Genomic DNA, 12,144 nt, shown 5'->3' with positions numbered 1-12,144 from the left:
GGTGCTCGGCCAGTCTCAAACGTCTGGATTTTTCGGGTGACTACCAGCAAAGACAAAAGACCATTGACGGGACTATTGTGAAGACACTATTCGTAGACAACCCTTGGGAAAACATGTTTATGTTCAACCAACAAAATTCATGCCATCAGAAGAAAATATTATTGACTGCCACGCATTTTTGTATGCAAGAATAATGTATGATGGTTTCTACGATGGCAATCCTGAAGGGAAGGAGAAAAAGATGCACATTTTGTTGACAAACGAGTCTCTAGTAGAGCTTTATTCAAAGCCGCACAACCGAAATGCCCAAACCGTACAAAATTTATCCTCTCCACAGACAAAAGCAAAGATGGAAGATGCTAGTTGCTATCGGCTTTTGTGGCTATGGGAAAATCGAACTACATGTGGTTGATCCAAAAGGCACCGACAACAGTGATTACACACATAGCCAAACAAACAACAGCGCTTCTGAAGAGAGCATTCCCTGCTGTTTGGGATAACTGGCCTCGAAGTAATCGGGCGCGACGCTCGCTGCCACTCATCAGCTGGGCTGCGTTCTCCGACAGCGGCGAGACTTCGCCGATCCGCCCATCAAAAGCAAGTGGGGCGCGCGGTGACTTTTGCTGGTTGCGTGCCTCGCAGGCGGACCGCTGCCTTCGTAAAGTCGAACGGTGGGTAACTACCGCAAGGCGCACTAGGTCGGCGCGTATTCTAAGGCTAGCCGCACAAATCGGCGTTTTGAATAGTTGTCTGACGCTCAAGGATGATGATGTGGAGGAGGAGGAGATTTTTTTTTTAATGTCCCATCGACAGCACGATCATTATGGACGGAGCACGAGCTCAGATTAGCGAAGGGTGGAGAAGGAAATCTCCCGTGCCCTTTCAAAGGAACCAGCCAGGCAATTTAGGGAAGTCACAGAAAACCTGTATCACGATGGTCCGATGCGGATTTGAGCCGTCGTCCTCCAGAATGCGAGTCCAGCGTGCTAACCGCTGCGATACCTCGCTCGGTTCTGCCGCTGAAGGAACACCCACAGAGGTGCAGGGCCGACCATCTGCAGCCTCCCTACCCTTCAGAAAAAAAAACAAATCTTTATAATTCGAAGCTGCATCATCTTCGCGAAACAAACAAAACGTATCAACTAATTAATATTTTGGAGAAACTCATAACATGTAATGGATATTCACTAGTAGGAAAATGTACTCTGTGCAGTTTGTCGGGAAATGTATTTGAAATGCGATGCACACGATGGGATCATAGACTGAGGTAGGTACGTCTCACTGCCCCGGAGATAAGACGTGACGTCTCAATTTATCAATGTTAATGTTCCTTATCACTGTTGTCTGTGTGGCATCCACCATTATAGCAGCTTGCACGATTATTTATTACTTACACATTGCGAATTGATACTAAAAATAAATCAGAATTCAAATAAATGGAAAAAGTGCGTCTAATAAATCAAACCAGCGACGTCGTGATTGCAAGTCTAGAACGCTACGTAACAGCTGCAGGCGATCCTCTTAAAAAGTACGAAATTTTTGTTCTTAACAAGCCTCTGATCTTTAAAGTCATTTTTTGTTAGTGCTGTTCAAAAGTGTACAGCATTGCTATAGAAAATTAACTCTGCGTATTAATATTAAAGTTCTGTAACTATGAAAGAAATGGGCGGTCAGTAACGGATTAACTGAAGCTTTAGATACCGTGTCGGCTGTTTACAACTAAACTGTCTCTTTCCAGTCTACCCCAGGCCTCGAGCTACGCTAAAGATCAGTACTTCGCCACAACCTAAATGCCAAAAAATAATACAGACGCAGAAAAATACTGTCGCGGTTCTCTTTTTTCTTTCGCAAGTATGACATCACAGCACCAAAGAGCGAAGACGATATCCGGTATCAGTAGGTTCAACTGATCCATCCGCAATTTCTCGTTGTCAGTGCAGTTCTCTTGTAACATGTTGACTTTTTCAAAGATAATTCCTTAGTTACGTGTTCCATATATAATTTGAACAGTCTTATTTATGGAAATGATGTACACGACGCAGTTCACAGGAAATGTACAATGTCTACATGACTAGTTTCAGTACATCCTGGGCATTTACAAATTTCTACATATCATACTGGTCAAAATTTGACATTAATGAACAACTTATTTCTCAGTCATACTCATACCATTACATTTAAAATCAGCATTAAAAAAAAAAAAAAAGAAAAGAAAAAAAGCAGGCTGCCAGTTTTTAAATAATAACCGTCTATGGACTAAAATGAGTTGTTAAGACGAAAAGATTTTAGATTAGATTTAAAAACTTTATTTACTAGCCGACGGACATATTATATCGTATTCGGCAAATGATCAAACCCATTTGTTGGTGCTTACTGAACTCCTTTCTGAGCCCGCAACTGACAGCTTTAGTAATCTACACTATTATATATGGTGTTCAGAAATCACCTTTACAACTTTCTGGAACTTTGAGGAACTGAATTACGATTATTAGATAACAATTCGAAAGGAAACATAACGGAACATCAAATTTGTTTGTATTAACACTTAAACATTACCTGTTTACGTCATTCCAAAACAAAAAAGAACCCAGCACGGTTTAAACCTAACTACCCTACTGTCTACCCTACTGCATACCAGGACAAACAACTCTGACACTTTTCTCTTTCCCTCAGCAGACGTGGGCGCGTTACACATCTGAACTGAAGCCGTAGTAGCACGGAAACGGTGCGTTTCCGGACGTAGGTTCCTGTTCAAAATATTATGTACTCACTCATCTCTATAAGCCCAGGAAGTTTGTAACGGGCATTTCTAAGCACCCTGTATAAAGTCAAGTCGTCGTTTAAAGTTTTACCAAAAATCTCGAAAAGTATTTGACGGATATAATTCAATTTTTTACATGATGCTCTACCAAAAATTCAGTCGCACATGCGCTGTGTGTGTTTTCACACAATGTACAGACTTTTCGCTAAAACTTACTTCAAAAAGTAAAAGTTGTGCTGTGCAGCGAAAACGTGTGGTTTCTTTCTCGGAGCTAGTTTTAACTACTACCATAGCACACAAACCGCAGACATATTGTTCCTCTCATGTACATTCTTTCTTCAAACAAAAACAAATAAGACAGTTGTATTATGGCTTATCTGCTTAGGATTAGAATGCTACTACGGAATCTGAATAGTCCGAAACTTTGTAATTTACAGATTAAAACCATTCGATATATTGTCATCGAAGCCACTATCCTCACAGATTCAGCAGTTGGAGAGGTGTTCCACGTGACCTGTATATCAATGAGCCCAACTCATTCATTTTAAGCGGCTTTATTTCCCAATCAAGGTTTCGTTTGAAATTACAATAAACAAGACTAAAGTTCAGAGAGAGAGAGAGAGAGAGAGAGAGAGAGAGAGAGAGAGAGAGAGAGAAATACGGAGAAGATGGGAGGAGAGAGAAAGGGGAGGGGGAGGGAAGGGGTTTAGGATGCACAACCAATTCCCTAACATATTTAGTAATTGCGAAGTATTGTCGGGTTCGCTAGTAAGTAATAAAGGTCCTTTCTCTTCTATTGTCTTCAAATTATTATGGAGTATTTATAACTAATTTCACTAAGGAATATACGAGTGTGTCACGACCCCCCCCCCCCCCCCCCCGAAAACGATTTAGAGAGAGATTAGCGGCGGAAAATACAAAACATGTTAGGATGTTCATCAAAATATCCACGGGTATGCTGCCGGTCTATAGTGTCCAACGGGCACAATATTTCGGCGATCATACATGTCGCCGTCATCAGGTGAACTGACGGACTGAGCTCCTGTGAACGTGCCAGCACGGAGATCCGTACGCTATGGCTGCTCAGAGGGAACTGGGTTCGGTCGCGACGGCGGCCGATTTAAATACCCTCCGCCCGCGGCGCGCTCCCTCCGCCGTCCGCGCCCCGCGCCACGGTCGCGCGGTGGAACAGATTGCGACGGCGTCTGAGATGACGTCGGTGTGATGGCTCTGTCCGCCGTGGTCGTCACAACTATACGTTTGCTGGATTTACTCTTGATTAACCCGATCGCTGGTTCCCAAGCCTTGCTAAGATTATAGCCACAGTCACTGTTTATGAGGTCGTCATTGGTGCGAATTTCGATGGCCTCTCTAACAACGCTGTCCCAGTATCTCGACGTCTGTACCAGAATCCTCGTGCGGTCATACTCCATGGCGTGATTTTCTGACAAACAATGTTCAGCGACCGCCGACTTGCTCGGATACATCAGTCGAGTGTGCCTCTGGTGTTCACGGCATCGATCCTCGACGGTACGCATCGTCTGACCAATATACGACTTGCCACATTGACACGGAATCTGGTACACGCCGGCCTTCCTCAAACCGAGGTCATCTTTGGCGCTCCCCACCAGTGCACGAGTTTTATTTGGAGGAGAAAACACAGTTCCGACCCGGTGTTTCTTCAGAATGCGGGCGATTTTCCCCGAGAGTGCGCCTGTGTATCGAATAAATGCAGTGCCTACCTCCTCCCTCGCGACTTCATCCATCTCAACAGGTTGTGCTGCAGTGGTTGGGCGGAGAGCACGTTGAATCTGCCACTCAGAGTACCCATTTTTTCGAAATACAGTTCTCAGGTGTTCCAATTCCTGGGGTAGACTCTCTGCGTCAGAGATAGTGCGCGCCCTATGTACTAGAGTTTTAAGTACCCCGTTCCTCTGTGAAGGGTGGTGGCAGCTGTCTGCGTGGAAATACAGATCAGTGTGCGTAGTCTTCCGATACACCCCATGACCTAGGGTGCCGTCAGCCCTTCTCTTGACCAAGACGTCAAGGAAAGGTAATTTACCCTCCGTTTCAGTCTCCATAGTGAATTTGATGTTGGGGTGTATGGAGTTTAGATGTGTAAGGAAGTCAAGGAGTTTATCCATACCATGTGGCCAGATGACGAACGTGTCGTCCACGTAACGGAAAAAGCAAGTAGGTTTCCATACGGATGACGACAGGGCTTCCTCCTCGAAGTTCTCCATGTACAAATTCGCTACCACCGGTGAGAGTGGGCTACCCATGGCGACTCCCTCCGTTTGTTCGTAGTATTCTCCATTAAAAAGAAAATACGTGGAAGTCAAGACATGCCTAAAAAGTTCAGTGGTCTTCTCGTTAGGATGTGATTAGTTTGTTTCCAAGACTAGCAATTATACGAAGAGCAGCCCGGTAAGATTTTTCTATTAGTTCACGTTTTCATTAATATTTACACCCAGAAATATGCGACATTCTATTCTGCCGATTGGCTCCTGTTAGTGTTGCAGGTGCACCGCTGACACCTCGCCCTCTGCTTTTAAGCCGATCCAGGCGAACGCAACGGCGCTGAACACGCAGCAGGTGTGGTGCCTGTTTCTAGCACACCCAAAGAGCCTTTTCAAAACCGAATTCACTGGAATCTTTAATGAAGGCTGAGTGTTCCACTCGGGGCCACGAACCTCGGTCATCGTCTTCCCGCGGACAACGCAGCAACAGCAGATGGGTCTTCCCCGGAGGCTTCTCGGCCCTTTAGGACACGAGGGTATCACCGCGAGCGGGCTGTTTTCGGATGTTGACCCCGCGCCCTTCCCCGACTCAGGATGAACACTTCATAGGTCCCCAAAGTTTCATACAGCTAGTGTCTCCTAAAAATGGACTCTGACGTCATTGTTGGTTACTAACGAGGAGGTTGAGCGTTTTATTGGATTTCACTGCTCTCTAACTAACCAATCGCAAGGCATCATGCCGCCTTCACAGTCGAGTCCTAGTTCTACATACAGCATCGCGACAGGTGTACCCCTGTGTGCAGCTTCCGATGAGAACGATCCGTCGCCAAGTGACAAGCGTCTTCGGCATATGGGTATGAGTAGCTGGTAATTTGGACAGCATGTCTACTACTTCGATACACAGGATGCCCTGGCCGGCACGTACTGCACATCTCTCACCCACTGAAAACATCAACACTTGCCAGCCACTACCACAAGTCGCGTGGAATTAGGTCCCCTTACCTGTCAACCACCTCAGCTGGCTTTAGTGGCCAACTGGGTACAAATGGCTCTGAGCACTACGGGACTTAACATCTGTGGTCATCAGTCCCCTAGAACTTAGAACTACTTAAACCTAACTAACCTAAGGACATCACACACATCCATGCCCGAGGCAGGATTCAACCTGCGACCGGAGCGGTCACGCGGTTCCAGACTGATGCGCCTACAACCGCACGGCCACGCGGGCCGGCCGGCCGGCCAACTGGGAAAAGCTGTTGTTGCTGCCAAAGATGCCATCTCCATGTGTCCGATTTTGCACTATCTACAGCACCAAACTAAATACTCCATTGTTCTTACAATACTTTATACGCACAAAAAATACACCGAGGCGACACAAGTCATTTGACGTGAGATAGCGATATGCTCGCATACAGATGGCGGTAGTATCGCATACACAAGGTATAAAGGGGCAGTGCACTGACGGATCCTTCATTTGTCATTTGTACTCGCGCGATTCGTCTGAAATGTGTCAGACTTAAAATTTAAACAAATGAGCCCTCGGTCACAATTTTTTAGTCTTATTAACCAGGTTTCAACACTTCTGAGAGTGCCTTCATCAGGCACTTAAAGTAGTCTATAATATAATTACAAATTTATGAGGAAAAATATTTTCATATACAGAAGTGTAAGTACTGACTAACAATAGAAAACAGAGGCAGTACTTAAACGTCACGTATAAAATAAGTAACAGGCCAGAAGGGCTTTAGTCACAATATCTTTAAAAGGAATGTGTGAAGGCGAGCCTCTAAGGGCTGCTCACACCTGTACAGCCACAGGTTGCAACGGACAAAAAAACTGTGACCTAGGGCTCATTTGTTTCAGTTTTAATTTATCAACGGTCACTGAACCAAGCAGCCATGTCCAAAACTTTGTGTCCGACTTGATTATGGCTACACGACGGGAAGTAAGAGACTTTTACCGCGGAATGGTAGTTGGAGCTAGTAGCATGGGGCATTCCATTTCAAAAACTGTTGGGAGTTCAATATTACGAGATCCACAGAGGCAAGTGTGTGTCGAAAATACCAAACTTGAGGCATTACCTCTCATCACAGACAGCGCACTGGCCGACGATCCCCACTAATCGATCGAGAGCAGCGGCGTTTGTGTAGAATTTTCAGTGATAACAGACAAGCAGCACTGCGTGAAATAACGGCAGAAATAAATATGGGAGATAGACAAACGTATCAAATGGTTCAAATGGCTCTGAGCACTATGGGACTTAACATCCGTGGTCATCAGTCGCCTAGAACTTAGAACTACTTAAACCTAACTAACCTAAGGACAGCACACACATCCATGCCCGAGGCAGGATTCGAACCTGCGACCGTAGCAGTCGCGCGGTACCGGACTGCAGCGCCTAGAACCGCTCGGCCACTCCGGCCGGCGACAAACGTATCCGTTACGGCGATGCGGCGAAATTTGGCGCTAATGTGGTACGGCTGCAGACGACCGACACGTGCCTTTCCTAACAGCACGACACCGCCTGCACGCCTCTCCCGGGCTCGTGGCCGATTCAGCTGGACCACGGCCGCCTGTATTAGAGGCCGGAGGACTGAAATGTGGCGACGTTACGTTGACGCCTACCGCATTGCTCTGGCTATAAGGTAGCGAACGGAAGCAGTTGTTTACGTACTTTCACGGTGTCTGTTTTATCCGACATTACAGTGTAATTATGCTATTCTGGACTCTGCAAAAATTATAGCAAGTAGTCGTGACTACAGTCTGACTACTGACACACATCAGACAACTGATAATTTGGAATCACGGTTTAGTAGGTGTCGTCAATTATCGGGTAGAAACTACAATGTTTCTGTAACCCAGGTATTTGAATCTGAAAAGAAGTTGCGTATAATAAGTGTTTTGGGAATAAAGTCTGCAAAATATGGCCCAGTAAAATTTTCTCCAGAAATAATGAATGGTGTAAGCATCTCAGATGTAATGTCTACGGATGTTGACGTCAATCCGTTTGTAAGTGTTTTGAACAACATAGGCAATCAAAATGTTGATGTACACCAATCTGTGCTTATGTATGCTTGTGGTTATGCAGCACACAAAACAACACAATTGCTCAGTTGTACCACATGCACTATGTTATTTATGGGTACAAAAAAAAGTGATTGCGTATTTATATCTGACACGTTGTCTGCATTCGACGAAATCTAAACTTCAGTCTCGGCCTAGCTGGTCATGTTAGCCGGCCTACTGACGTCACAGGCTACGACGTTGTCAGCTTGACGACTCCGGCCTCTAATACATTATATCCGTCAAATACTTTTCGAGATTTTTGGTAACAACTTTAAACGACGACTTGACTTTATACAGGGTGCTTGGAAATGCCCGTTACAAACTTCGTGAGCTTGTAGAGATGAGCGAGTACATAATATTTTGAATAGGAACCTACGTCCGGAAACGCACCGTTTCCGTTCTACTACGGCTTCAGTTGGTTGGACCCAAGGCGAGTGGAAGACCGTGGCTGGTCTGACGAGTCCCGAGCTGATGGTAGAGTTCGAATGTGCGGCAGACCGCACGAAGCCATGGATCCGAACGTTCAACAGGGCACTGTGCAAGCTAGTGGTAGCTTTATCATGGTGTGGGCTGTGTTTACATCCAACGGACTGGTCCTACTGAATCGATCATTGACTGGAAACGGTTATGTTCGGCTACCTGGACACCATTTGCAGCCATTCGTGGACTTTTATGTTCTCAAATAATGATGAAAATGCGCGATTGCAGAACATTTCGAACAATTCGAGCGAACGATTTGACCGTCCAGATCGCCCGACACGAATCCCTTCGAACACTTACGGGACATAATCGAGAGGTCCGTACGTGAGCCGGCCAGAGTAGCCGAGCGGTTCTAGGCGCTGCAGTCTGGAACCGCGCGACCGCTATGGTCGCAGGTTCGAATCCTGCTTCGGGCATGGATGTGTGTGATGTCCTTAGGGTAGTTAGGTTTAAGTAGTTCTAAGTCTAGGGGACTGATGACCTCAGATGTTGAGTCCCGTAGTGCTCAGAGCCATTTGAACCATTTGAATCAGTACATGAACAGAATACTGCTTCGGCGACACTTTCGCTGTTATTGACGGCTATAGAGGCAGCACGGCACAATATTTCTCCAGGGTACTTGTTGAGTCTATGCCACGTAGAGTTGCTGAGCTACGCCGGGCAAAACAAATCCGACACAATATTAGGAGAGATCCCACGACTTCTGTCATCTCAGTGTACAATTTCGTTTTTCCCTATCGACCAACGTGTTACAATTTAATGGCCTGGGGAGTCCAGACAGGTGACCAGCGCTCGGAACCCACTGTCTCGGGAACTGTTGCGCCACAGGAGAGGCCGTGAGTGCGCGGCTGGGCGGAGGTTTGAGCCGCCGGCGGTGCACCGACTGGGCAGACTGCGGGCTCCGCGGTGTACGCACACGGTGCGTACCTGGCGTACTCGTACGCAGCCCGGCGGCCGCCGCGGCCCGCATGTATTATGGAGCCCGGCCGTGACGCGCTTGGCGCCCGGCGCTGCCTTATTCAGGCGACACGGCCGCTCCATTTGGTGCTAATGCCGCGCGACCCCGCGGCTGTCCGCGCGCGTACGCCGCGTGTATTAAGGCCAAAGGCCACCCCTGTCCTCCGCACTCGCTGACACGGCCCTGGCGCCGACAGCCACCGCGGGAACGCCGCTCAGAATCCGGGTCACTCACCCACACTCGGGTCCCTCGCCCGCCCCTAGAGTACACGACGGGGCATTTTAGTAACTGCAGGGAAATCACGTAGGGAGTCCCACAAGGTTCAATACTAGGTCCACTCCTATTGCTTATACATCTACATCTACATGATTACTCTGCAATTCACATTTAAGTGCTTGGCAGAGGGTTCTTCGAACCACAATCATAATATGTCCCTACCATTCCACTCCCGAACAGCGCGCGGGAAAAACGAACACCTAAACTCTTCTGTTCCAGCTCTGATTTCTCTTATTTTAATTTGATGATCATTCCTACCTATATAGGTTGAGCTCAACAAAATATTTTCACATTCGGAAGAGAAAGTTGGTGACTGAAATTTCGTAAATAGATCTCACCGCGACGAAAAACGTCTTTCCTTTAATGACTTCCATCCCAACTCGCGTATCATATCTGACACACTCTCTCCCCTATTACGTGATAATACAAAACGAGCTGCCCTTTTTTTGCACCCTTTCGATGTCCTCCGTCAATCCCACCTGATAAGAATCCCACACCGCGCAGCAATATTCTAACAGAGGACGAACGAGTGTAGTGTAAGCTGTCTCTTTAGTGAACTTGTTGCATCTTCTAAGTGTCCTGCCAATGAAACGCAACCTTTGGCTCGCCTTCCCCACAATATTATCTATGTGGTCTTTCCAACTGAAGTTGTTCGTAATTTTTACACCTAGGTACTTAGTTGAATTGACAGCCTTGACAATTGTACTACACTCCTGGAAATGGAAAAAAGAACACATTGACACCGGTGTGTCAGACCCACCATACTTGCTCCGGACACTGCGAGAGGGCTGTACAAGCAATGATCACACGCACGGCACAGCGGACACACCAGGAACCGCGGTGTTGGCCGTCGAATGGCGCTAGCTGCGCAGCATTTGTGCACCGCCGCCGTCAGTGTCAGCCAGTTTGCCCTGGCATACGGAGCTCCATCGCAGTCTTTAACACAGGTAGCATGCCGCGACAGCGTGGACGTGAACCGTATGTGCAGATACGGACTTTGAGCGAGGGCGTATAGTGGGCATGCGGGAGGCCGGGTGGACGTACCGCCGAATTGCTCAACACGTGGGGCGTGAGGTCTCCACAGTACATCGATGTTGTCGCCAGTGGTCGGCGGAAGGTGCACGTGCCCGTCGACCTGGGACCGGACCGCAGCGACGCACGGATGCACGCCAAGACCGTAGGATCGTACGCAGTGCCGTAGGGGACCGCACCGCCACTTCCCAGCAAATCAGGGACACTGTTGCTCCTGGGGTATCGGCGAGGACCATTCGCAACCGTCTCCATGAAGCTGGGCTACGGTCCCGCACACCGTTAGGCCGTCTTCCGCTCACGCCCCAACATCGTGCAGCCCGCCTCCAGTGGTGTCGCGACAGGCGTGAATGGAGGGACGAATGGAGACGTGTCGTCTTCAGCGATGAGAGTCGCTTCTGCCTTGGTGCCAATGATGGTCGTATGCGTGTTTGGCGCCGTGCAGGTGAGCGCCACAATCAGGACTGCATACGACCGAGGCACACAGGGCCAACACCCAGCATCATGGTGTGGGGAGCTATCTCCTACACTGGCCGTACACCACTGGTGATCGTCGAGGGGACACTGAATAGTGCACGGTACATCCAAACTGTCATCTAACCCATTGTTCTACCATTCGTAGACCGGCAAGGGAACTTGCTGTTCCAACAGGACAATGCACGTCCGCATGTATCCCGTGCCACTCAACGTGCTCTAGAAGGTGTAAGTCAACTACCCTGGCCAGCAAGATCTCCGGATCTGTCCCCCATTGAGCATGTTTGGGACTGGATGAAGCGTCGTCTCACGCGGTCTGCACGTCCAGCACGAACGCTGGTCCAACTGAGGCGCCAGGTGGAAATGGCATGGCAAGCCGTTCCACAGGACTACATCCAGCATCTCTATGATCGTCTCCATGGGAGAATAGCAGCCTGCATTGCTGCGAAAGGTGGATATACACTGTACTAGTGCCGACATTGTGCATGCTCTGTTGCCTGTGTCTATGTGCCTGTGGTTCTGTCAGTGTGATCATGTGATGTATCTGACCCCAGGAATGTGTCAATAAAGTTTCCCCTTCCTGGGACAATGAATTCACGGTGTTCTTATTTCAATTTCCAGGAGTGTATTTATCGAGTAATCGAATTCAAACGGATTTCTTTTGGAACTCATGTGGATCACCTCACACTTTTCGTTATTTAGCGTCAACTGCCACATGCCACACCATACAGCAATCTTTTCTAAATCGCTTTGCAACTGATACTGGTCTTCGGATGACCTTACTAGACGGTAAATTACAGCATCAGGTGTACCGGTATGAAATGAGCGTTAAGATACAAATGTGTCGGTAGGGAACATTT

Source organism: Schistocerca piceifrons, chromosome 9 (assembly GCF_021461385.2).
Source record: "Schistocerca piceifrons isolate TAMUIC-IGC-003096 chromosome 9, iqSchPice1.1, whole genome shotgun sequence".
NCBI classification, from domain to species: domain Eukaryota; kingdom Metazoa; phylum Arthropoda; class Insecta; order Orthoptera; family Acrididae; genus Schistocerca; species Schistocerca piceifrons.
Note: the sequence above shows the minus strand (reverse complement) of the source record.